Source organism: Pelophylax lessonae (assembly GCF_965119305.1).
Source record: "Pelophylax lessonae genome assembly, chromosome: 12".
In the NCBI taxonomy this organism is placed as follows: domain Eukaryota; kingdom Metazoa; phylum Chordata; class Amphibia; order Anura; family Ranidae; genus Pelophylax; species Pelophylax lessonae.
The window spans coordinates 16,431,733-16,458,528 of NC_138779.1; the positions used below are offsets into that span (position 1 = coordinate 16,431,733).

At 43.4% G+C, this 26,796-nt stretch overlaps 1 protein-coding gene across 9 annotated transcripts in view; it reads left to right on the forward strand.

Annotated features, from left to right (window-relative positions):
• Positions 1 to 26,796, forward strand: part of CAMTA1 (calmodulin binding transcription activator 1) — a 2,131,086-nt gene that overhangs the window by 747,517 nt on the left and 1,356,773 nt on the right. The window lies entirely within an intron of this gene.

The window sequence follows — 26,796 nt, forward strand, 5'->3', positions numbered from 1 at the left end:
TGATATCAATCACTCAAATCTGATAGCAGCCTTTCTTTCAGGGATGGATGGATGGATCCCCTGACTAAGGAGCCTCTTTCCTCTCACATCAAATGGCAGACAGCTCACACACAGTAGGCAGTATAAATCGTGGTATGTCACCAGTGATGCAGACCCACAAGGGGTGTTTCTCGCACCGATGGGGGGGCAATCACAAAAAAGGTCTCATAGTGCAGTATGCCAAAAAAAAAGATTTATTCAAGAAATAAAAAGACTTACAGTTGGGAATAAACAAACGTGTACACCGCTGATGCGGTAATCTCCGATACTTCCGGTTACGGCCATGAACCGAAAGTGACGTCACTTAGAATCTAGTTAGAATCTATACTGGTATGGACTGGGTAATGTGTTAGGATCTATACTGATATGGACTGGGTAATGCGTTAGGATCTATACTGGTATGGACTGGGTAATGTGTTAGTATCTATACTGGTATGGACTGGGTAATGTGTTAGGATCTATACTGATATGGACTGGGTAATGCGTTAGGATCTATACTGGTATGGACTGGGTAAGGTGTTAGGATCTATACTGGTATGGACTGGGTAATGTGTTAGGATCTATACTGGTATGGACTGGGTAATGCGTTAGGATCTATACTGGTATGGACTGGGTAATGTGTTAGAATCTATACTGGTATGGACTGGGTAATGTTTTAGGAAGGAAAGGATGCCACATTGTTTGATGGAAATGAAAATTATCACTCTACAGAGGGCTGAATTCAATGACACCCCGAAAATCAAAGTGAAAAAATGATGCAGCAGGCTAGTCCATTTTGCTGAAATTTCATTTCTTGGTACTAGGTAGTTTGTATGGCCCCCATGTGCTTGTGTGCATGCCTGACAACGTCGGGGCATGCTCCTAATGAGACGACGGATGGTATTCTGGAGTATTTCTCCCCAGATCTTGACCAGGGCATCACTGAGCTCCTGAACCTGGTGCAACCTGGCGGCGTCGGATGGGCTAAAACATAATGTCCCAGAGGTGTTCTATTGCATTAAGGTCAGGCGAGCGTGGGGGCCCTTCAATGGTATCAATTCCTTCATCCTCCAGGAACTGGCTGCATACTCTCGCCACATGAGGCTCGTCATTGTCATGCACCAGGAGGAACCCAGGACCCACTGCACCAGCGTAGGGTCTGACAATGGGTCCAAGGATTTCATCCTGATCCCAAATGACAGCCAGGGTGCATTGTCTAGCCTGTAGAGGTCTGTGCGTCCCTCCATAGATATGCCTCTCCAGACCATCACTGACCCACCACCCAACTGGTCATGCTGAATGATGTTACAGGCAGCATAATGTTCTCCACGGCTTCTCCATATATACAGTATATATGCATAAAGTGACAATAGGACTCCCTATATGCAAATGCTTTCCAGGTCAAGGGACCAGCATGACAGGCAGGCAACTGCCATTTTTAGAAAAATGTCAGTCTTCCTATTTCTCCCCTGGCAGGTTTCCTACTTCCCAATGTGACCGGAGTCCTTCTTTAACCCTCAGTATCTTCATTTTGTGAGTGTAAACAGCTTATCTAATCTCCTCCAGAGTGCCTTTGCTCTGTAATTGACAAGAGGAGTAAAAAGAGGTAACGCTAAGTAAAATGCTAAACACAAACCCAGGTGACTTCTTACGGCACAAATGCAATTTGCGATAACCGCCCTAATACATCAACCATTGCCTCGCCAGTGACATAAGGGAAATGATTCCAACTTCCCCCTTGTATTACGCACTCAGTCAAACTTTCCGAACTGTATTTATTTTCTTATCAACAGAGAATCGTAATTGTATCATTTTGTATTCGTGACGCTTTTCTTTTGGAGAGAACCAAATCGCAAGAGCGCTTCGTCTCGCTAAATACCCCCAGATAGCAGAAATTGTAATTCTACCTCTGAGTAAGTTTTCGGTGATAAATGGAGCATGAACTTAATATAGTTTTAACCAATATCTTTTTTTTTTTTTCTCATTTCTAGCTTTTCTTACTGTGCCTTCTTCTGTTACTAGTAACAGTGTCTAATTCAGTGATTTACAGTTTCCAGGGGCATCGGCCAGGTATGGTATATACACAGTTACATTGGTCCAAACTGGTCTAAAAATTTGCCTTACTTGGAATTCTTCTTTAACCCCTTGGTGCCCACTGTACACATATATGCCGCCTCACTGAAGTAGGTGTTCTTCCATGGGAGGGCCACATATATGCATTTATACAGTGAGCATGCTGTGAGACTGGGCTCTGGATCTGGTACTAACGACTGGGAACTGGGAAGCCCAATTCCTGATCACCTTAACACTGTGATAACCTCTGATTGGCTATCACAGTGATCAATCACTGTAAAGCCCACCCCTGTGTTTTTTTTCCTGCTCTGAATAAAGAAATAGATGCATTTGGGTTGATTTACTCTAACTGGAGCAAAATCTGGTACAGCTGTGTATAGAAACCAATCAGCTTCCTGTAATTGAACAAGCTGAAATTAGAAGCTGATTGGCTACCATGCACAGCTGGACCAGATTTTGCACTCTCCGGTTTTAGTAAATCAACCCCATTGCATAAATACTAGGTCGATTATCTACTTGGGGACCCCCTGTGCTGGATCACATACATGTACGTGATCTGTGAAGGTCAGTGATTGCAGCGCTGCTCTAAATAAATACTGTGATATATTCAAATAAACAGAAATGTACTCACAAACATAATGTAAAAACACGCATGTAGAACACGGCGCGGTGGTTCGCTGCTCCCGCAGCGTGCGCTCCACCGGCCGGATGTGACGTGGCAGTCCGCTCAGCCAATCGCTTAGCGCTTTGCTGCAGCACAAGCTGATCAGCAGGTCCCAGCCAAATGATTTATGGCCAGCACCCGCTGGTCGGCTGAGCGAATGACAGAAGAGAGCTCTGTGTAGATAAACAACACAGAGCCCTGTTCTATCAGCGACAATGTGCTCTTTTTCTTTTCTCTCTGCAAAGCACGGAGTAAACACCGGCTCATGGCTTAGTGAAAACATTACACACAGTAAACATTATTAGACACATAGTTAACCCTTTGATTCCCCTAAAATGTTAACCCCTTTGCAGCCAGTGTCATTAGTACAGTGACAGTGGATATTTTTAGCACTGATCACTGTATTAGTGTCACTGGAGATGTGGCAGTTAGTCAGTACCCCTCCCCCCCCCCCACCATCAGTTAATGTTAGATTGCCCACTGCACAGTCCCAATATAAGTCACTATTTTATAGCAGGAAGTAAAACTAATTGGGTTGTTTTTTTTTTTTCAAAATTTCTTTTTTGTTTATATTGCAAAAAAAAAAAACCACAGTGGTGATCAAAAACCACCAAAAGAAAGTTCTATTTGTGGGGGGGGGGGGAAATGAAATACATTTAATTTGGGTACAGCGTGCACAACCACGCAATTGTCAGTTAAAGTAGTACAGTGCCGAATAGCAAAAACCTTTCAGAGCTCAAGTGGTTATATAATAAATTGCATCCCCGGGGCAGCCGGGGTTTGTATTCCAAAAGGGTCCTGTGCATCTTTGGGCCCGATTCAGGTGCAAATTCGGACCTTATTCGCATCTGAACCCATGAACAGGGACACACTGGACCCCATGCTGGGAACTGCGACCGCACATATATGAACCCGACCTCAGTTTGATTAGGTAAACAAAAATAAAAAAGCGAAGGAGGAAGATTTAGCAAAACTGGTGCACAGAGAATCTGATGCAGCTGTGCATAGTAATTAATCAGCTTCTAACTTGTGCTTGTTTAATTAGGCTTTGATAATAAAACATGGAAGCTGATTGGTTTTTATGCAGAGCTGCACCAGATTCTATGTGCAGCAGTTTTGGTAAATCTCCCCAAAAATGGGTGCCATTGTTTGTGGGCTGTACTTCGGGTACAAACAACAAATACCATAAACATATGTGGTATTGCTGCGATCATCAGGAGAAGAATTTATTTTGGGTTGTTCTGTGATAGTAGGTTGTGGTAATATCAAGTGTAACGGTACCTCACATCTCCTGGGGCCATGCCAAGCTGACCGAGGCTCTCACTGAAGGGAGTGAGTGTCTGCCAGCAGCTTCGGGAGAATTTCTCCCTCTCCTCATCTCACTGTGCAGTGAGTGAGCGTAATTCACAGACACTTAGTACCCTCCCCTGTTTCTCATTTGCAGAAGTAGCTAGCCAAACCAGGGAGGATTGCAGAACTACAAAGAACTCTGGGACATGTAGTTCCCAACACAGGTGGCTCCATTCTAACTACTGAGAATAAAACTACACACCCTGGGATTCTCTGGCAAGAGAGGAGTAAGTGGATCCATCTTGTCTGCTGAGGAGGTGAATTGAGATACCACGAGGCAGGAGAAGAGACTGGACCCAGGGGAGACGTGTTGCCTCCTGTGTCAGTCCACTGCATTGTTTTATGCATCCACGGGCAGTTGGGGACATCCAGCCTAAGAGAGGGGGATCCCAGGTGCATATCCAGGCGCACCTGCACCAACAGCCGTGAAGCGTTTCAGTGTGAGGTGACCAGTCGGGTTACCAGAAGAGCCTGCCTGTTCCAGGACATTTGTGTAGCATTGTCCCCATAGGGCTTGCTGTATGATGACTTGTTGCGATTACCAGTCACTTAGGGACAGTTCACACATCCCTCCTTACTCCTGATGGCTCGTGACACAATAAACGGTCCAGGGGTATTGGTTTTTAGTGTTTATTTTGGAACTTGGATGGGAGAAGGGAATAGTGGGATGCTCCAACTGTAACTATTCACAAGGGAAAAGGACAACTCTGACTTGGCCTCGCCAGGTTGGTTGTGGAAGCAGCTGCACTGCTTAATCCGTACTGCCACATGTATGGAAAGGGTTAAGTCTCCTTGCTCTATTCTGTCCAGCAATAGGCTTGGGGAATCTATATTATCTTTGGGACACTCTCTAGCATCCCCTTTACTGACTCTTCTAGCTGCAGGGGTGGCCCCCTCAGGTCAGGCTCCTTGACACAGATCTGTACTCACTGTACTGCAGAATCAGATCCTCGAGTGTCTCCCCTTCCAGTCAGCTTCCCTGGACCTCTGGGTTCAGTTCCTCACTAGCACTCTCCAGGTCCTCAGGTCGCCTACCTGAGGCCACATGACACCTCTACAGAGGAGGAGGCAGCCGCCCTGTCCCTCCGGGACTCCACTATCCAGCTGAAAGACCCCGAGCACATGTGCTCCTGGCTTTTATACAGTATCCTAGCATGCACCAAGGCACTTTTCCTCTGCCAAATTACCAGGCCTGTATCAAACGCCTGTGCACTCATTTGTCAGGTTTCCTCCCACTGTCCAATATGCCTCCCTATTGGACCACTGTGAAACACTCTGCAGACAGAACAAGTTGCACATACGCACAATGAGCAGACCTCACCAACAGATCCTGCTCTCTGGTAGGCAGAGAACAATATAGATTTACCTGCAGTCCTTCTGGTAAGACATGACTCAAAACAATGCTCTCGCTCTAGCACCTACCTAGGAGGGTGCTACATTGTTTGGGCCTTGACCACAGGATTGGTAAGAGGGAACTTAACAATTTGCAGGAAACAAGGACACTGCACACAGACAGAGTTACTTCACTTTGCCCTCACTTGCCAGAACCCTGGGTCTTATTGAAGTCCTATTAAGCAGTCACAGTGTCTGCCTTGCTATCCGGATACTGTCAGCATACCACAGTTACACTTTGCCAAGCAATGAGTTCTAAGTGCACCAACTAAAGAGGGTAGCCGAAGATACAAGGCCTCATCCTTCTTCCAAGGAACTGAAGTTACTGGTGCCATATGGGCATGCACATACCTACTCAGGGCTCTGTAAATGTCATGTATGTGCAGTGTAGTCTGACTTGGGAGTTAGGCCAGTAAGCACTGAATTAGGTATAGTGTTTGTAGTTGGGTCTGTGGTGTCAGGGGATAGAAGGGAGAGGCCTGACATAAGGCTGCATTCACATGTCAGCTTATAATCGCGGGCAGAACCGCCGCGGTTCCGCCCGCGATTCGGAGATTTATTGCAAATCGCGGGAGGCCTAGCGTTGCCCGTTGATTTGCAATAGCCCCCCAAACGCCGAGCGATGTTGCCGCGATTTACGCCCGCCGAATCGCGGCAACATTGCGCAAACAAAATCGCGGGACGCAATACGCTCCAAAAAAGTACAAGAGCTGACATGTGAATGCAGCCTTTGAGAAAGTCATTCTTCTGCTCTCCTCCTGCCTCCTCCTGCCTGGACTCATAGCGCTAACCTAAACAGAGGTAACCCTTGTGTTAAATGCTAGCCTCTGCTTCTTGGGTAATTTATGGTTGAGGAATCCCCCAGAAGCAGTCTGATATAATACATTGAGTTATATTGCTGAATAGGTACTGTCTGAGACCAATAAATACAAAAAAATTTTTTAAAAACATATAATGTTTTTATATAATTTTTTTAAACTTTTTTTGTATTTATTGGTCTCAGACTGTACCTATAAAGTCCCGACCTTTGCCCCACATTCTGTCCTACAATTGTTGCTATAGGGATGTGGTACCTTTAACTTGTTCCTTAGTCTATAGGAATGAGCCATTCTCCTTGAGTTATATTACTCTTAATCTCAGTGATTGTTATCATTCAAGAATACACTATCAGGCTCGGTTCACATTTGTGCGATGCGGGAACACTGTGAATATGCAGCGTGATCCCGCATTGCATCACACTGCCATATGCGATACGCAGGGGGTGTTAATTAAATGTTAACGACACCCCCAGTTTGATCGCATATCACAGTGCGATCTGACAGTTCACACAGAATCGGATCGCACTGGTGTGAACCACCATGCGATCTGATTCTGCTGCGGACCAAAAAAAGGGTCCTGTGCATATTCACGGCGATTGCGGTGCGAATTCAGCCATACAACTGTATGGCTGAACTCTCACCGCACAGACATCGCATGTGATTTTAGGAGCAGTGCGCTCCGATTTATATGCGATCCGATTCTGATGCGGCTCAAAAAATGCCTCATGTGTGTGTTTGGTGCCGATACAGTGCGAATTCAGCCATACAAAGTGTATGGCTGAACTCGCATCCGCACATCAGATCGCATGTAATTTTGGAGCAGTGCGCTCCGAATTACATGCAATCACCGCATCTGCACAAGTGTGAACCGGCTCTTACTGTCATTTTTAAACAGAAACCTTATAGTAAAGACATTTCTGTGTTTCATCATAATGTGTGTGTTTTCATTGGTCTTTACACTTGCACTATTGCCAGGTGTGCCAGAGGGGCGGAGATTGTTCTTGGGGTTAAGAGGCAGAGTATGGAGCCAAATATACAGCTAATTAATAAAAAATAATAACATTTTTTCCTTTGAAAAAAATAGAAGACATCCAACACCATTTACCATGAAATAAAAGCCCAATTTGTCCTGAAAAAAACAAAACATAATTCCCCTGGATACACTAAGTAGTTACAATGATATGTACAGTCTAGATCTACTTACATACATCAAAGTTGCAAAATTGTGTTTTGGCATTAGGATTTCTTTTACTTTCGTCATGAAGGGGTTAGGATTAATATTAGAGTTGGGTTTGGCTTTGTTTATCAGCAAAGTCATTGTTGACAAAATTGATAAAACGCGATTAAGGAAAAATCTGTCAATACTGTGAAGTCGATTTGGGCAAAATCTTTCCACTCATACCGATTGGTGATATCCAGCAGTGGAATTGGCATTGGGCAAACCACATAAAAAAGGGATAAATGAGTGCAGAAGTCTACTAGTATGGTACAACCCAATGCTGGTCCTTTTCCAGGCTTCAAGGCTCTGACTACTAGAGCTGGGACTGTAAGGTGGCATCTCCACTAGTATGGTACAACCCAATGCTGGTCCTTTTCCAGGCTTCAAGGCTCTGACTACTAGAGCTGGGACTGTAAGGTGGCATCTCCACTAGTATGGTACAACCCAATGCTGGTCCTTTGCCAGGCTTCAAGGCTCTGACTACTAGAGCTGGGACTGTAAGGTGGCATCTCCACTAGTATGGTACAAGCCAATGCTGGTCTTTTGCCAGGCTTCAAGGCTCTGACTACTAGAGCTGGGACTGTCAGGTGGCATCCCTACTAGTATGGTACAACCCAATGCCGGTCCTTTTCCAGGCTTCGAGGCTCTCACTACTAGAGCTGGGATTGTCAGGTGGCATCTCTAATAGTATGGTACAACCCAATGCCGGTCCTTTTCCAGGCTTCGAGGCTCTCACTACTAGAGCTGGGACTGTCAGGTGGCATCTCTAATAGTATGGTACAACCCAATGCTGGGCCTTTTCCTGGCTTCAAGGCTCTCACTACTAGAGCTGGGACTGTCAGGTGGCATCTCTACTAGTATGGTTCAACCCAATGCCGGTCCTTTGCTACGCTTCAAGGCTCTGACTACTAGAGCTGGGACTGTCAGGTGGCATCTCTACTAGTATGGTACAACCCAATGCTGGGCCTTTTCCTGGCTCCAAGGCTCTCACTACTAGAGCTGGGACTGTCAGGTGGCATCTCTACTAGTATGGTTCAACCCAATGCCGGTCCTTTGCTACGCTTCAAGGCTCTGACTACTAGAGCTGGGACTGTCAGGTGGCATCTCTACTAGTATGGTACAACCCAATGCTGGGCCTTTTCCTGGCTTAAAGGCTCTCACTACTAGAGCTGGGACTGTCAGGTGGCATCTCTACTAGTATGGTTCAACCCAATGCCGGTCCTTTGCTACGCTTCAAGGCTCTGACTACTAGAGCTGGGACTGTCAGGTGGCATCTCTACTAGTATAGTTCAACCCAATGCTGGTCCTTTGCCAGGCTTCAAGGCTCTGACTACTAGAGCTGGGACTGTCAGGTGGCATCTCTACTAGTATGGTACAACCCAATGCTGGTCCTTTGCCAGGCTTCAAGGCTCTGACTACCAGAGCTGGGACTGTCAGGTGGCATCTCTACTGGTATTGTACAACCCAATGCTGGTCCTTTGCCAGGCTTCAAGGCTCTGACTATTAGAGCTGGGACTGTTAGGTGGCATCTTTACTAGTATGGTACAACCCAATGCCAGTCCTTTTCCAGGCTTCGAGGCTCTGACTACTAGAGCTGGGACTGTCAGGTGGCATCTCTACTAGTATGGTACAACCCAATGCTGGTCCTCTGCCAGGCTTCAAGGCTCTGACTGCTAGAGCCAGGACTGTCAGGTGGGATTTCCCCAAACCCAGTGGTGTCATAGGGGGATCAAGGCAGCTAATGGCAGCTCTGATAAACACAAGCAATCTTTCCCATAATAGCTGATATCTCATTTTATTTTTTATTAAAAAGTATATTACAAATCTCAGGTTCTCAGTGAACGCTACATGTTCCCCCAGGGGGTACTTTGTTCGATAAAGCAAATTCATCATATCAACATAGAGTTTTAGCAAATGATAAATCATATATCAAACGGGCACAGGGAAGTATTTTTAGCAATCTGAAAGCAGAAGGAAAACATTTATATACCGGGATCAGGATGGGATAATAAATGTTTACAAGTCAAAGCATATTTGAAATGGGGTGACCTGCACCTGGGGAAGTGAGTAAAGAAGCGGACTTGTCCACCCAAAACTAAAATACATGTTTATTTTGTTTTAGATATAAATGCCTTTTAATGTGTATACTAACTATATGTACAGTTTGTAAGGGGCAGGATCTTAATGTATCATATCATCCATCTTGTCTTAGTATCTGTAGCTTGGGCAGTCTACTATATGCAAATTAGTTATTTTCTCAAGCGGACAACATGATAACATTTTCTTTTTCCCTGCCCACCCTGCTTCAACTGTTACATGTTACAATATGCAGCTTAATAAAGATGAATTCCAGCTTGGATCAATGTAACAATGTAGATGCCATACCTGTGGGATCCCCAAGGAAGCTGGAAATCACTGTAGAGGACACCACTACTACATTGCTACTATAGTGATCTCCACCAATTTCCAGGTCCCATGCCGAGCGGCTGCCCTGCTGCATTGTGAACACAGGAGGTGGCCCGCCTGGCATGGGCACCATTCAGAGAAAACTTTCTCTCAATGGATGCAAAGCATTCTCTGATTGGATGAGGTGGAGAGTGTGACGTCTCTGCTCCACCTCCCCACCTCATTCGATCAGAGAATGTTTTGCATTCATTGAGAAAATGCAAAGCATTTTTGGAATGGCGCCTGTACCAAGCGGGTGACCTCCTGTGTGCTTAATGTAGCAGGGCAGCCACTTAGCATGGGACCCGGAAACTAGTGGAGATCACTGTAGTAGAGGTGTAGCAGCAGTATTTACTACAATGATTTCCAGTGTCTAGAGCAGTGGTCTCCAAACTGTGGTCTGGGGGCTGGATGTGGTTCTTTGCTTGCCTTTATCAAGCCCTTGGGGCACAATTCCTCCTACTGATACAGGACACTATTCTGCCATCTGACACCAACAAAGGGGCTCCATTTCTCCCACTGACACCAAGAATGGGGCACTATTACTCCCAATGATACCAACAATGCTGCACTATTCCTCCCCCTAATACTAATTGTGACAATGTTTACTCCCACTGATGCCAGGGAAATGTTGACTCCTGCTGGCCACAGTTTTGCTCTCCTAAAGTCTGAAGGACAATAAACTGGCCCTTTGTTTGGAAACTTTGAAGACCTTTTTTCTAGAGAGATCCCACAGGTATATACACAGTTACATTGATCCAAGCTGAACCAATGTAAGAATATCCATGTCCAGAATTCTTTAAAACTCAGTCCTTGAAATTTACTTAGAGAAGAGTTCCAGCCTGGAAACAAAAATTTAAAGTCAGCAGCTACAAATACTGTAGCTGCTGACTTTTAATATAAGGACACTTACCTGTCCTGGGATCCCGCAATGTCGGCACTCCAAGCCGATTCATCAACCAGCTTCGGGTGCAGGCACCGGAATTTGGAAGTAAGGGAATCCGGGAGTGAAGCCTTCACTGCGCTTTCTGAATGTCCCGCCATCTTTTGGGACCTGTGTTTGTTATCTTACCCAGAAGTGGGAGTGGTTACCAGTCAAAACAAGGTACCCGCTCCCCCCTCCCTCCAAAAAGTGCTAAATGTGGTAGTGGAGGTAGGCAGGGTGGGAACTTCACCTTTTCGGTGGGGTTCAGTTTGAAGTGGCTTAGCTGTGATGGTGTCATCAGTCTTCTACAGACAGGAGAAAGCTTTTTCTCAGCCTCCTCTCCTGCAGTGATCAATGTACCTGATTGTGTCATCTATGAGCAAACATCTCAGATGGTGGGTGGGATGATGTTTTAACAAAGATGGCTCTGTCCTTCTGGAGAGAAAAGCAGATGAAGGCATTGTCAGGGGGAGTCCAGTGATCTCTATGAAAAGGCAATGAATTCCTGTACATGTTATTTAGCATGTATGCACTTAACATGAAAAAAATGATGCTAAACCTACTTTAAGATGACTAGGGACCAGCAGGAGTTATGTGGATTCTGTGCCCGCTCCTGCTATTGTATTATCATTGACATATGAAATGCTAAGGAGGAGGAATGGGTCCATACACCTGTTTTTTTTTTGTTTTTTTTTAATCGCTTTACACTTGCATGGCTATTAAAGCCACATTCACCCCATAAGGAGTATTTTCTTTCACAGAATCCGTTTTTATTTTCTTAAATTGCTCAGTGTAGCAGCAATGGCACTTAGCAGCATGCTCCTTTAATGCCATCAGAAATAACAGCTTCCTTCTCGGGGAAAATATTGTTTATTTATATAGATTGGCTTGCAGCTCAGCTGAAAAAGATAACCGGGGAAGAGGGTCGGACAGTAATATAATTTCCTTCAAGGATTCTGAAAGAGGTCGCTGTAACCTGGAAAAAGACTGTCAAAAAACATCAAGATGCGGCGAGAAAGTAAAGCTTAATCTTACAGGTAATAAGAAATACGTGACAATCAGCCGTCGCGGCGAACATACACGCTGCATGGGAAACACATGTAAGGTTGTTTGAACCTCACCTAGAAGAAGGAATTAATGACTAGCTTCACTGGAAATCCATCATGTGCAGCTTCTCATAACCAGTCAGAATTCCGACGGATCAAAATTGCTTCTATTCAAAGACGAGAGATTGAAAGGAATTCACCGGAGACTGCAAGCTCGCCTGTCAACAGAAAGCACTCTTGTTTTACTTGGAATAAATACAGAGAGGGCTAATCGCCATAACTGAATTGGCAGTGTCCCATTTCCATGAAAATGCCAAGGACGGATGGCCTTAAAGGGCAACTCCGACTAGCCAGATAAATAGTCGAAAGGTAGATGTAGAAAAAATTGTCAGCCAGGAGGATTGACTGAACTCCTGAGATTTCCATTATCGCTGCTGTGCTGTCTGGCAGTATGACTTAGAGCAGGGGTCTCCAAATCTTCCAAACAAGGGGCCAGTTTACTGCCTTTAAGTTTTTTTTGAAGCAGGATTGTGGCCAGTGGATGTAGACAATGTCCTGGCATCATTCTTAAGTTTGGTGGTCAGTGGGAGTGAAACAATTTCATAGCAGCTGTGGCCAATAGAAGGAGGAATAGTGCCCCCCTCATTGGTATATGTTGAAAGAGTAGTTTCCCATCATTAGTTTTATTTAGAGAAATAGTGCCCTTTATTTGGTATTTGTTGGAGGAATAGTGCCCCACCATTGGTATTAGTTGGAGGAATAGTGCCCCATCATTGGTATTAGTTGAAGGAATAGTGTCCCACCATTGGTATTAGTTGAAGGAATAATGTCCCATCATTGGTATTAGTTGGAGGAATAATGTCCCATCATTGGTATTAGTTGGAGGAATAGTGCCCCATCATTGGTATTAGTTGAATGAATAGTGTCCCACCATTGGTATTAGTTGAAGGAATAATGTCCCATCATTGGTATTAGTTGGAGGAATAATGTCCCATCATTGGTATTAGTTGGAGGAATAATGCCCCATCATTGGTATTAGTTGAAGAAATAGTGTCCCACCATTGGTATTAGTTGAATGAATAATGTCCCATCATTGGTATTAGTTGGAGGAATAGTTCCCAATGATTGGTCTTAGTTGGAGGAAAAGTGCCTCATCATTAATATTCAATGGAGGAATAGTGTCCCGTGATTGGTCGTAGTTGGAGGAATAGTGCCTCATCATTGGTATTAATTGGAGGAATAGTGCCCCATGATTGGTCTTAGTTGGAGGAATAGTGCCCCATCATTGGTATTAGTTGGAGGATAAGTGCCACATCATTGGTATTTAGGTGGAGGAAAAGTGCCCCATCTTCAGTAAAAGTTAGAGCATAAGTGCCCCATCATTGGTATTTAGGTGGGGGGATAGTGCCCCAATATTGGTATTATTTGGAGGAATAGAGCCCCTTTATTATAATTTAAGTGGAGATAATGTACCTCATCATTGGTATTAGTTGGAGGAATAGTGCCACATCATTGGTATTTAGGTGGAGGAACAGTGCCCCATCATTGGTATTATTTGGAGGAATAGTGCCCCATCTTTGGTATTATTTGGAGGAATAGTGCCCCATCATTGGTATTTAGGTGGAGGAACAGTGCCCCGTCATTGGTATTATTTGGAGGAATAGTGCCCCATCATTGGTATTTAGGTGGAGGAATTGTGCCCCAACATTGGTATTTAGGTGGAGGAATTGTGCCCCAACATTGGTATTTAGTTGGAGGAATAGTGCCCCAACATTGGTATTTAGTTGGAGGAATAGTGCCCCAACATTGGTATTATTTGGAGGAATAGTGCCCCATCGTTGGTATTTAGGTGGGGCAATAGTACCCTATCGTTATTAGTTGGAGGTATAGTGCTCTATCAATGATGTTTAGGTTGAGGAATAGTACCCTGTCATCAGAAGCAGTCAACGCTGGACCAATGTAACTTTGTATAAAATATCCATACCTGGAATTCTTTTTTAAGAAACTAAAGGGGATTTTTAGGTCGGAGCTGAACTAAACAGGGAACTCTTTTTGACCTTTTGTATATATTGTTGTTTTAACTTTCCATTTAAAAAAAAAACATCCACTTGTATTGTAGTGGTCTGTGTATTGATGGAAGTGCAACAAATGCCAATAAATAAAAATAAATGAATAAATGAATTCATTAATTATTTAAATTAAGAAAAAAATAAATAAATAAATATATAAATACTTGCAGCTATAAGAATGCTGAGGCACTGGCAATTATTGGAAGAATCTAACTGCTGATCCCTGACAACCTTTCGATTTGTGGCAAGAATGAGTAATCCTCACCCATCTCTGCATTAACGGAATGCAGCCAGGCAAATGATGTAAGACGTGTCTGCTGATTTGAATACTGCTTACAGTATTTGCATTGCATTTACATAATCAGATGTAAATGTTTCAATCATATTCAAATGCATGATCACTTAAATGTCTGTTTGGAAGACACACATGCAATTATTTCATGGTGGGGCCTCTCCGGAGCATTGACACAACAATTGTAGCGGTCACAGCAAGGGTGAGGCTCCGTATAGTTATCGCTCTTGTAAACGCTCAGCATATTCATCACATTGTCATTGGGGTATTTGGGCATTGGGTCCTTGTGGATTTTACGGCGTTAAAATAAATAAAATGACATTTTGCATAAGCCTTCGATGACTAAAGCGTCCTTTAGAGGACATGTAAGCTTCTCATTTGTAGCCTTCGTTATTGTATCCCTAAGATGTGCGAGAGTCAAGATGTAAAGGGTTTACTTGATGACACTCCCACAGCTCTCTGTGAAACTTATTTTACTAAGCTATCCATAGACCCCAAACGAAAAGTGTAGTTAGGTCTAACTATTATGTTGTGCATCAATATACAAATTACAGTTTTTGTGTATATTGAGTAATGGCTAGCCCAATAATGTATATGCTTAAAGGATCGGTTCACCCCAAAGTAAACTTTAGTCATAAATGAAGCCTGGAGTGCTGAGTCAGCTCCTGGCTTCTTATGTATCTTGGGTACCCTGACAGTAAGATCCCCTTTCCATTATTCCTAACTCTGTTCCTGTTTTTTTACCTTCATGCAATCAATGCCTGGTGCCCGGGGATGCACACGCACCCGACTATCCACATGATGTAAAATATTCATCAGACCTGGCCACCTTCTTCCATTGCTCCGTGGTCTTGTACTGATGCTCAGGTGCTCATTGTAGGCTCCTTTAGCTGTGGACACGGGTAAGCATGGGCACCCTGACTGGTCTGTGGCTACACAGCCCCATACACAACAAACTGCGATGCTTTGTGTGTTCTGACATCTTTCTATCAGAAACAGCATGAACCTTTTCAGCAACTGGAGCTCCAGTAGCTCTGCTATTGCACTGGACTACAGAGGTCAGCCTTTACTCCCCTCCTCCATCAATGAGCCTTCCCTCCCCACCTCCATAAATTAACCTTCCCTCCCCACTTCCATCAATGACCCCCCCCCCCCTTCTCCAGACCTATACCTACTCACCTCCAATGAGCCTTCCCTCCCCACCTCCATCAATAAGCCTTCCCTCCCCACCTCCATCAATGAGCCTTCCCTCCCCACCTTCATCAATGAGCCCTTTCTCCCCACCACCATCAATGAGCCTTCCCTTCCCACCTCCATCAATGAGCCTTCCCTCCCCACCTCCATCAATGAGCCTTCCCTCCCCACCTCCATCAATGAGCCCTTTCTCCCCACCACCATCAATGAGCCTTCCCTTCCCACCTCCATCAATGAGCCTTCGCTTCCCACCTCCATCAATGAGCCTTCCCTCCCCACCTCCATCAATGAGCCTTTTCTCCCCACCTCCATTAGTGAGCCTTCCCTCCGCACTTCCATAAATGAGCCTTCCCTCCCCACCTCAAACAATGAGCCTGCCCTCCCTACCTCCATAATGGAGGCTTCTCCCCCCCCACCTCCAACAATGAGCCTTCCCTCCCCACCTCCATCAATAAGCCTTCTCTCCCCACCTTCATCAATGAGCCTTCCCTCCCCACCTTCATCAATGAGCCTTTGCTTCCCACCTCCATCAATGAGCGTTGGCTGCCCATGACCCTGCCGCTGGTCCAACAGTTTTCCCTTCCTTGGACCATTTTTGATTGGTCCTGACCACTGCAGGCCGGGAACATCCCTCAAGAGCTGCAGTTTTGGAGTTGCTGACGTCTGTCCATTGCTATTTGGCTCTTGTGAAAGTCGCTCAAATCCTTATGCTTGCCCATCTTTTCTGCTTTTAACGAATCAACTTCAGGGACAACATGTTCACTTGTTGTTTAATATATCTCACCCACTTTTGGTGCCAAGGTAATCAATATTATTTTAACCTGTCAGTGGTCAGAATGGTATGGCCGATCGATGTACATACAGAATATATATATATATATATATATATATATATATATATATATATATATATATATATATATATATGTGTGTATTTGGTTATATGCTCTTGATTAGCGTTCTTTAAATACCAAAGTTTTGAGCATCATGTTGGATTATCAATTCTTTCTCAAATAAGAGCTGACAGCTACTTCTGGCAAATGTCGAACCAGATTAATCTGAGATTATTTGTTTTTCTTCCCTGTTTATTTTACCCTTTTTGCTTGTTTCATAGACCCCAGAGATCACACAGGACTTGTCACGAAAGGTGGCAAGAATAAAAAAAAAAGTCCTGCCTTCCCGTCTCTCAGGGTTTATTAATTCAGCCCAGGATTTCCTCCTCAAAGGAGACATCCCGGTATATATTTTTGAATTGTCAGGTATGACATTTGTATACTGACTTCAGCAGCAGAAGAGTCCCTTGTAAATCCTACTGCGTAATTAACTGTCCTTCAATCCAGGCAGGGCCGTGCTGAAAAAGTACTTTTTACAGAGGATTCACTGACGGTTACGTTCTTCCTTTTTGACCGCAACCATTATCTCTTCAGTCCGGCAAAAAAAAATCTAGTGGTGGATAAAGGCCGGCGGTAAAGGATGAGAGTAAAATGTAGCTCCGATTGTGCGCTCAAGGTTGATCGGCGAGTGCCGATGTAATTTCAGGGCATTTATCCGTTATAGAAAGATACAGAAGAAAAATTGTAGGAGCTGCGGACTTTAGTTTGTCTCTACAAAACATATTTCATCCGGACAAATATTGTCCAAGGCATTTTAGATTGTTGGAAAACTTTAAGGATTTCTTGATCTTTGAGTTTAACGCCTAAAAAACTAGGAAATTATTTTCCCAATTAAGCACTGCTATATAAGGGTTTTTCTGGGTTAACTATGAGTTCATTTTGAGGTTTAAGTGCCGGCTCACACTATAGCAATGTCAGGCACTGCTATGCAAATCACATGCGATGTCTATACGATGCAAATTTAGCCATACATATTGCATGGCTGAATTTGCATCGCTTTCGGGCCAAAGTTGTGAGGGACTCTTTTTTTGGTCCACACTAGAATCAGATTGCATGGGTGGGTGTTCACACCTATGCCATCCGATTCCTGTCCGAATTGACAGTTCGCATTGCAATATATGAACTGATCTGGAGGTGTCATTAACTTTGTATTGACACTCCCAGCAGTTCGCATATGGCAGTGGGAACTGCCTGCGAGTTGGATGTGGTGCAGAAACAGTGGGTTTGCAGGGTTCCTGCATTGCACCAGTGTAAACCGGCACTAAAGTCAATGGACGTGCCTTTTTTTCAACTTTTCTTACAAAACTTATGGCCGGTGAGAAACGTTCAATAATTTATATGCTACCCCAAGAAAAAAAAATGTTCTAGATGGGACCAAAAGCTAGAAAGGCTTATATTTGAACGCAATATTTAACAATCAAATTAAAAGCATAAGACCCCTTTCACACTTGTGCGACTTGTCCTATGATTTGGGACTACAAAGTCGCATGACAAGTCGTTCTCCATGATTTCCAATAAGTACCATTCATATCTGTACAACTTCAAGTTGCAATAACTTCAAAGTAGTCCCTGCACTACTTTTGGCCGATTTTAATGCGTTTTGAGGTCCAAAGACATAGGCACTGCTTCAAGTCCAGTCGAAATCGCATCAAAATTACGCGACTTTTAAAAAAAAAAAAAATGAATATAAAAAAAAAAACATCCTAAATCCTCCTGATTAGCATATAGGGGGGTATGACCTGGTTTGGATCTCAATCCTTTCTGTTCAGTCTGCTTATCTATAAAAACAAATGTCATTCTATTATTTATTTTCACATTGTCCAGCATGATTTGTACACATTTCAATATTTTGAAAAGAGTAAACAGCCCCCTCCATCTCTAATAGGTATCCATTTAATAATTAATCAAGAAATAATTTGTAGAAGGGAAAAAGGACACTTTAATTAGTATTCACTGCACAGGGAGAGACTGACAGCTTCTCTTGTTGGCCCTGACAGAGTCTGAAAAGTGTCTTGTGGCTTGCAGGCTTTTTTGGCATTTAATGAGTTAATTATTAATTCCTCTTTATGCGAGCATTTTATAGTGTCTTATAAATTAAGAGGTTGGAAATTCAGGTCAAGAATGACTGACGGAAATAAAATTGTTTGGTGATGTAAATTGGTCTCAAGACAATCCTTCAAATGACATGGCCCATGGACCATCCAAGGTCGTAACGTACAAATTCTCAATGAAGTTCTTGGTAAGGGCTCCAATGATGTTTCTACGAATAAGTTCCCCTACTAACTGAGAGAAAATAACAAAATGGATCTACAACTCAAACACCTTGGACTTTGCCAGGATACGTACCCCAAGAATATACAGCTTATTTGGCAATGGCGCAGGTCCTAGTGAAGCATCTTTTCTCCTCTGTCTGGTACATAACCACTAATACCAATGCTCTTAGCTGGGCATTCCTCCCACCAACCAGCAATCTACAGGGACCCTCTGAACTGACAATTGAAGGTACAGGGGCTCTACACAGACTACCAGTGTAAAGGGGCACTCATCCACTGACTAATGATGTAAGCAAAAACTACACTGACCACCACTGTTACAGTGCTTTTCTCCCCCTGACCACCAAAGGAAGAGGACCCTTCTTCATTGACTGAAAATATAAGAGGATCTTTCTCCTACTGACCTCCAATGTGAGGAAGTATTTCTCCAATGCCTACCAATCTATGAGGGCGCTATACTGATCGGCAATGTAAAAAGAAACTTCTACCCCTGATTGCCAATGAAAGAGGGTAACTCCACTCCCCCCTCCCCCAACCACCATTGTAAATAGGTACTTCTCCATTGACAACCAATGTAGATAGTCATTTCTCCACAAACCAACATCATAACAGGGCACTTTTATGCTGACTAGCAATGTAAGGAAGGTCTTCTTCACTGGCCACCAATGTAAGGGGTACTATTCCACTTACCATCAGTATAAAGAAGGACTACTCCACTTATCATCAATGTAAAGAAGGACTTCTCCACTGGCCACCAATGTAAGAGTTACTTCTCCACTTACTATCAATGTAAAGGAGGACTTCTCCATTGGCCACCAATGTAAGGGGTACTACTCCACTTACTATCAATGTAAAGAAGGACTTCTCCACTGACCATCAATGTAAAAAATGACTTCTCCACTGGCCACCAATGTAAGAGTTACTTCTCCACTTACTATCAATGTAAAGGAGGACTTCTCCATTGGCCACCAATGTAAGGGGTACTACTCCACTTACTATCAATGTAAAGAAGGACTTCTCCACTGACCATCAATGTAAAAAATGACTTCTCCACTGGCCACCAATGTAAGAGTTACTTCTCCACTTACTATCAATGTAAAGGAGGACTTCTCCACTGGCCACCACTGTAAGGGGTACATCTCCACTAACCAGCAATGTAAGGAAGAATTTACTTCTTCAATAACCACCAGTATATAGAGACATTATATGGACCGTTAATGTAAGGGAGACTTTCACAATTAACCATCAATCCCAGGGAGCACTTTTACACTGATCACCAATGTAAGGGGGTCCTTCACCACTGAGCACCAATGTAAGGCGGCCCTTCTTCACTGATCATCAATGTAAGGGCCCCTTCACCACTGATCACCAACGTATAGGGGGCCCTTCATCACTAAGCACCAATGTAAGGGGGTTCTTCTTCATTGATCACCAATGTAAGGGGCGCTTCACCACTGATCACCATTTCAGGGGGTTCTTCTTCACTGATCACCGATGTAAGGGGCCCTTCACCACTCAGCACCAATGTAAGGGGGTTCTTCTTCACTGATCACCAATGTAAGGGGCCCTTCACCACTGAGCAAGTGAGCATCAATGTAAGGGGGCCCTTCACCACTGATCACCAATGTAAGGGGGCCCTTCACCACTGATCACTAATGTAAGGGGGCCCTTAAACACTGAGCACCAAAGGGAGAGCAGTATGAGTTTTGTTGGGAGAGGGAATGGTTACTCCATCAAGCATTCCAACTTTCCAGAACTATGGGTTGGAAACATCCCCTCCACACCGATTTTCAACTTACAGAGTTTTTTACGAACCTATATATACTTCTAGTTCGATGGTGAAAAATAGGAAATAACCAGTGCATTTTAATGAACAAATGAGGGTTTTCTTGAAAATGACTGTAATACATGAGTATCAGTCAATCGCTCATACTCAATGAGCTGGTTCCAGCAGTTTTCTACAACATAGCCAAATGCTAATGGCTGTCTTTCAGAGATTTATGAGCAATCAGGCTTTATCCTACAAAGTTCAATGCAAGGGTTGGGAAAAATAATGTACGAGGGGTGTTAACCCTAAGAGTGCCGATGTAAAAACAGAGGAAAAGAAACGTACTTACTTTACCATGATACATACTTTTATAGATGAGTAAACCAATTTAGCAAAGTCATAGATTAAAGAAAATCTGTGATTTATGTCTGTGCGTTTGAAGGTTCTCCATTGCTAGTGCAGAATACATACAGTGTATATATACATATATATATATATATATATGTATATACTGTATATATATATTTATATTAGGCATTGCTTTTTCCATCTTTATAAGACTCTGACATCCTGAAGAGATCCCCTTAAAGAGGTTGTTCCAAGGTATATAATGAATTGCTAATATAGACTTTTTGATCACCCTATAAGTTATCAGATTTTTGCCAACACTGCAAACTGGAAGCCCTCTTTTCTATTGTGGGCGAAACGCATTGATCCTTGATCCTTGAACTTCTTATGCATTGTTTGCCTAGAATTGGAATATATTGTTTAATGTGTTGTTATTTATATTTATCATATCATACATGTGGTTTTTAAAATACTTTTTGTACAAAATAAAACTTTGTTAAAAGTTTAAATATATAATGTGTTAGTTGATATTGTTTTTTGGCACTTGAAATTCCCCTTTTCCCATACTCCCCCTCACAAGGGAATTTGGGGACTCCCTCTTCATATACCTCACTTGCTATAGGGGATCATGCCAGTTATTTTTGAGAGGTTCCCTTCCCACCCAACCACAGCTTTAGGTTAAACCCCAGCAGCATTGCCCCGGTGTCCATCTATTTAGCCATTCTAGCAGCTGCGTTCCATGTTGCTTGTGTGAAATGAATAAAGATTCCCATACCGGCTTTCAATAATTATGTCATTACTAACAGTAAATGTCTAAGAATGCGCAAACAGGGCAATAAAACTAACAATAATAACACGTAACTTCCACGGGCACGGAGGACAGCTGCTGTTAGAAAGAACAAGGTTGTTGATTAATTGGATACACAGATCAGCAAATTAATTGGTTGCATGGGATACAGCGGATAGTTTTCATAAAGTCCAAGTTTTATTTGTTTGTTTTTGATGTGAGACGTGCAATCATGTTCAGATAATTTATATGTATAGATAAACAACGTATACGCTGTCAGCTGCTACACTTCGCTGCAGCTGTCAGTGCGTATAGGCAGCCATCTTGAGCGGCTGGTTAAAGGTGGTGGTGTAGATAATTTAGAAAAGGCACTCTCGGGAAATTAAGGGTTTATGTTATTTCGTCTCAGACGTTTTTCTGTTTTTTTTTGTAAGTATGCAGCAGGTGTTATTCATTGGAGTCACATCCTGCTATCCCCTCCACCGGTAACGATAAATAACAAGGAGTAAATGGCTATTGTGCCTCACATAGAGGGGTGGATTTTTGTTTTTAATTCTTTATTTTTCTTTCTTTCTTTCTTTTTTTTTTTTTTTTTTTTTTTTGTTATAAGATATCACAGTAAGCAAATAGCAATAGCAGAATAAAACAGGTGACAACAAGATGTAGGCATGACACTGACTTTTGCATGGACATGGCATATCTTATCTGATCACAGAAGTGTATTCAAGTAGGTCCTTGAGTAATAAGATCTAAATCCCTCTTACTTGGAATCAAGACCTATTTGGAATGGCATTTGACCTTTAGAATACAGTTGACTTAGACTGGTGTGGGCGTTAGGAGTTTGCCGTTTGGAGAATATGCATGTGTGGCCCAAGTGTCCAGTTGACATGCTCAATGGAATGTGTGGTGGGGATGACTCTGGTGAAGCCACCCTTTCACAGAACCAAGTATGACCTCTGAGTGACCTGCAGAAGAAGCTTTAGAACTCAAAGGGATAGGGCGGAGGGAAGAAAAAAAAAGAAAAAAAGAAAGGAGGGGGGAAGGGTGGGAGAGGTAAGTGCTGGGGATAGTGGAGGGGTCCCAACCAACAATACACATAAAAAAAATTGTTTATTAACCACTTAAAGCGGTTCTATCCCCAAAAGAAAAAAAAAAGAAAACCCTGCAGGACAATGGGATAATGTGCTAGTATGCATCACATACTAGCACATTATGAAATACTTACCTTAGAACAAAGCCCCGACGCGGTCACCCGGACACCGCCGAGAAAGCTGACATGTTTCCTCTGCATCTCTTCCAGGTTCGGCGGCTCCGACCCTGTGAGTGGCCGGAGCAGCAATGATGTCAATCCCGCGCATGCGCACAGGAGTTCACTTTCCGACAAGGAGTCGGCAAAGAGCTCTGAAGGTCCGGAAAAATACGCCGGACCTTCAGAGCGCATGCGCCGCTGGTGTCAGCGGCAACATGCAGGGTGAATATCTCCTAAACTGTGCAGGTTTATAAGATATTAATTTTACCTACAGGTAAGCCTTATTATAGGCCTTATTATAGGCTTACCTGTAGGTAAAAGTTAAAAAGCGGAGTATACTACCACTTTAAAGACCAGGGTTATTTCTGAGATTTGTTGTTAACAAGTTAAAAGCAGTATTTTTTGTTAGAAAATTACTTAGAACCCCCAAACTTTTTTTATATATATATATATATATATATATATATATATATATATATATATATATATATATTTAGCAGAGACTCTGGAGAATAAAATGGCGGCCGTTGCAATATTTTTTGTCACACAGTATTTACGCAGTGGTCTTTCAAACGCAATTGGTTTGGAAAAAATACACTTCACTGAATTAAAAAAACAAACAGAGATGATGTTACAACGACGAGTAAATAGATACCTTAGGTTGAACTGAATGGACTGATGTCTTTTTTCAACCTCACAAAATATGTAACTATGCTGTAGCGTCTACAAACTATGGGATATATTTGTCTAGTTATTTTTATTTAATTATTTATTTTATACTAGTAATGACGGCAATCAGCGACTTATAGTGGGACTGCAATATTGGACAATGGGACACTAAATTACACTTTTGACACTTTGTGGGAACCAGTGACAATAATAGAGTGATCAGTGCTAAAAAAATATGCACTGTCAATGTACTAATGACAGAGACTGAGAAGTGGGTTAAACATCTAGAGCTATCAAAGGGTTAACTGTGTGCCTAGCCAGTGTTTATGTGTACTGTATGTGCTGCTTTTACTAGGGGGAGATGGATTCTAGTCACTGTTTTGCAGGAACACAGAATCTATCCCTTCCCCCTGTCAAAAATTAGAAATGCCTTGTTTATATAGGCAATTTTCTATTCTGTATGCTTTACCGACGACCGGCGGGTGAAGGAGGACATTGAGTGCCCAGCACCTGCAGATCAGCTTCTGCTCTGAATTATCACAGCAGGAGCAGCATTTGTGCGCCCCCTGCAGGCTGAAGTGCATAATCACACACATATATATATATATATGATTCTGCACAGGAGAGCAGTAAAACTTCTATGGGGCAGATGTTAAGTGGTTTTATTAATTGAAGAAGCTCAGCTACAAAATTAGAAGTAACAAAAGTTCTGTGATTCTTCTTTAAGCAGCTGTGATAAGGGACAGCTCACCATCACAAGCAGGGTACATCTTTTGTGACCTTTTCTGTCTGACGAGCGCAGTGTAAAACACACAATCCTAATCTATCACAGCAGATGTAACCTCCTGATCTCCAAGGCTATTTTTGTATGTTAAGTGACATATTTATTGTAAATATTCTAAACCCATTAAGGAAGTGCCTGTCAAGCATCCCATAAAACCAGTGACTCACATTCGTTAGCGTTCCAGGGCAGAGATGCGTTACTGAGATAGGAATGGGTCTGCAACCAATGAAAATCCCTTTTCTGTATTTAAACTGCGAAAGTCATCATTACACTTTCAACGATCTGAACCTGATGAATCAAATACAAGTAGCTTTATTGTGGTCCCAGATAAATACACAGGGCTGTCGTGAATTATTACAGCGGGATCATTATTGTAACATAATATAACTAAGACGAAGTGTGGGTGAAATGCGTCAGTATCTGTGTTTTTATCTGCTTTGTCCTGGAAAAAAGATACTTTTTAATGCTTGGATTCCTGAGGCCCTGATTGTTGTAGCCTATAATGACAGTGTAGATAGAGACCTAAATCAAGCATTGCTATAAAAGAGTGGTGGGTTGATTAAATCGACCAGGTAAACAGTCAATCTTGATAACTGGCCTGGCATCAGTCTCCTGAATTGTCTATTCTACATATAAGCTGACTCGGTTAAAGAGGGTGTAAACCCTTACCCATATATCCAGTGAAGTGAGGGGATGAAGATACTCCAAAAAAAAAATAAAAATAACAAGAGAACAGCTTTTTTTTCTAATCTTGTCAAAGCAGCCTTTCCTGGAGATAACAAGGGATGGCCAGTATATCTAGGACTCTATAAGAGCACTCCCAGTTCATATGGCATCTTCTGACACTTAGGTCCCCTCCAGCTCTTGCAGAGTCCACAGCAAGGTCTTCGTTCACAATGTCTCAGGAGCTGTCTGCCACCTAACATCCACAAGTAGTTCCTTAGTGAGGGAGACAAAAGGCCCTTCTCCAGCAGTGGTGGCTGGTGCTCCATTTTTTTTGGGGGGGGGGGGCAAACAAACTTGGCCCCACCCCTCCTTGCTTTGTTGATCGCCTCCTAGACACAGAGATACATATGCACACTATATCTGTAATATTAGTGCATATTGTAGGTCCTTTATTCTATATATTGTATATAATGGGCCCCATGTATTCTGTATAAGTTTGCAGTCTCCTTTCTGTGTACAGACAGACATATAGAGAAGTGAAGGAATGTGTCTTACTTGCCGAGCTGCTCGAAGGGCCATCAGTGAACCTGTTGCAGGTGGTAGAAGCCATACCTCCTCCTCCTGCCCCACAGTTCCTCCTGGGGTGGTGCAGGGTTGGAGTGCCGGGGGCCGCACAGCAGCGCACTGACAGGCAGGAGAAGCGGCGGAAGCCCTGGCTGTGGGCTCTGAGGACAGCAGGGATCCTAGTAGCAGAGAGGATGCCTCGCCTGCCCTCCTCCTTACCCCCCTCTCCTATGGAGTCCAGACGGTTACTTCTCCCGGTCAATCGGGTCTTTGGACTTCCGGCCAATCGGGTCTCAGGACCCACTTCCTGATTAGCCAGGAGAAGAAGCAGGAGGACATTAGCGAATATTAATTTGCTAATGTCACACAACTGGGTGGGCTCTGGACACAGTGCTCTGCACCCCAAGCCCACCCTTTTTAAGCCAGTCAGAGCCTCAGGCTCTAATCATTTGCTTTCAAAAAAAAAAAAAAAAAAAGAAGCCCATTGAAATCCATGCATCTGGCGCCCTGCATGGAGATTAGAGGCCGGGTACATGCGCCCCTAACGGAGCAGTTGCCACTGTTCTCCAGACCACAACTTCAGGATGATGCCCTCCAGCAAATAATCCTTTAGCAATCTTCTCCAGGCCCTCAGCCCAGCTTGTCTCACTAGCTATCTCCCAGGGGCAGCAGCCCCAGAAGAACTTGAATCCTCACTGGAAAGGAAGGAGCACTCTAGATAGGCCTCCCAAACATTTATCGCCTCCCCAGCCACCTTCTTGATGCCTCCTTCCAGGGATTGGCTGGGGCATAATAAATATTAATGCTGGTCATTTGACTCTGCCTGCCCTATATTCTGGAAGCTTTTTCCAAAAGCAGGTGGGAGAAATCAAACACAGCTAGGAAACCCTGACCTGACAAAAAAGCAGAAAAGTCAAAAACTAAAGGTAACCTAGCAACCTAACTAGAGGAGGTCGCTACAGGGGCTTTAACCATTTTCTACTCTACAGGCACAGCAACAGTGGGAGTCTGTCGGCAGGTCCCAGCCAATGATTCATGGCTGGTACCTGCTGATCGGCTGTATCCAATCACAGCCCAGACCCCTGTGTTGACAGTATTTAGTAGAAATTAGCACACATTACACATTGTTAGGCACACATTTAACCCCTTGATTACCTGAGATGTTAGCCCCTTCCCAGCCAGTGAACATGCATAGTCTTCTCACTGATCACTGTACAGTATTAGTGTTACTGATGTTGTCAGTGGCAGTTAGTCGGTTTCCACTCAGTGTTGTTTCCACTCAGTCGGTTT